A 1,177-nucleotide genomic window follows, 5' to 3' on the forward strand; every position below is an offset into this window, starting at 1 on the left:
ATCTGCCTGCTATAAAATATTAAAAAGATGGTGAGGGCTTGGTGAAGATTTCTTAACAGAGCCTCTACTGGAATCAACATAATGCAGTTTTGTGTACAAGAATACTGTTTATGGGTTGTTATAGATCACCCCCCTCTATAGGTATTTGCGAAAATATTGAGGCTGGCATCCTAGGATTCACTGCAGTAGAATATCCAATAAAATACATTTCAACAAATAAGTGAACTTTGTAAAATCTCTGTTTCATGACCTTCAGGTCCTTTTTGAGTCTGTTGCCTTGGCCCAACGCTGACATATTGAAATTTATAGTCCAAGGTTTTAAGACCTAGTTTGTCTGCATTTTTTTGCCTTTTTCCCCCCTAACAAACACAAACATCAAAATAAGGTGCTTTCAAAGAAAAGTGCCATAGCATATCGTAAACTCATTAGGTCCAGACGTCTAGCCATCTCAATGGTTTTATTATACCACGGTTCTTCCTGTTTTAAAAGAATTATAGGTATCTTCTCGACAATGGATGGGAAGCAATGCAACACCTTTTCCTGGCAATGCATGCTTTTGCCTTCTTTTCTTCTTCTTCTTTTTTTTTTTTTTTTTTTTTTTTTTAAACAGAGGTAAAAAACATTAAACACCAGGTCTCTCAGCTCTCCCCTTAATCTCGAATTAACCGAACTGCTCGTAAATATTTACGGGTCCTTCAGTTTAATGGTTGCTCTTTAAACAAAGCATTTTTTACAATGAACTTCATCTCAATTATCTTGATAAAGTCATGTGTGTTTATAAATGCAGAAGGCATGAGGAGAGTTGCTAAATGAGCTCTCGCCAACAAAGCCGAACGTTTGGCAGCAGCCGTGTCCCCCCACAGAGCTTCCAGCCTCACCGTTAAAGAAAGCAGAGGTTAGAAGCGACCCACCAGGAAAAATAAAAATAGGATTAAAAAACATGTTTAACCTAATGGGCATCACTGTGTTTCCTTGGCTCCTGAGGACCGGTGTGGAAATACTTCCTAAATGATCCCAAGGGATCGCTGATGTTTGAAAGAGAGCTAGTACCTGAGGCCCAGGCACGGTACGGAGGTACGTACAGACGGCGAGGCGGGCGCACAGACCCGGCCTCTCCGCACTGACCTCTGCCAGCAAATGTCGCTCAGGCGAGGCAGGGGAAGGTGGCAGAGGTGCT

Source organism: Corvus brachyrhynchos, unplaced genomic scaffold (assembly GCF_000691975.1).
Source record: "Corvus brachyrhynchos isolate BGI_N302 unplaced genomic scaffold, ASM69197v1 scaffold255, whole genome shotgun sequence".
NCBI classification, from domain to species: domain Eukaryota; kingdom Metazoa; phylum Chordata; class Aves; order Passeriformes; family Corvidae; genus Corvus; species Corvus brachyrhynchos.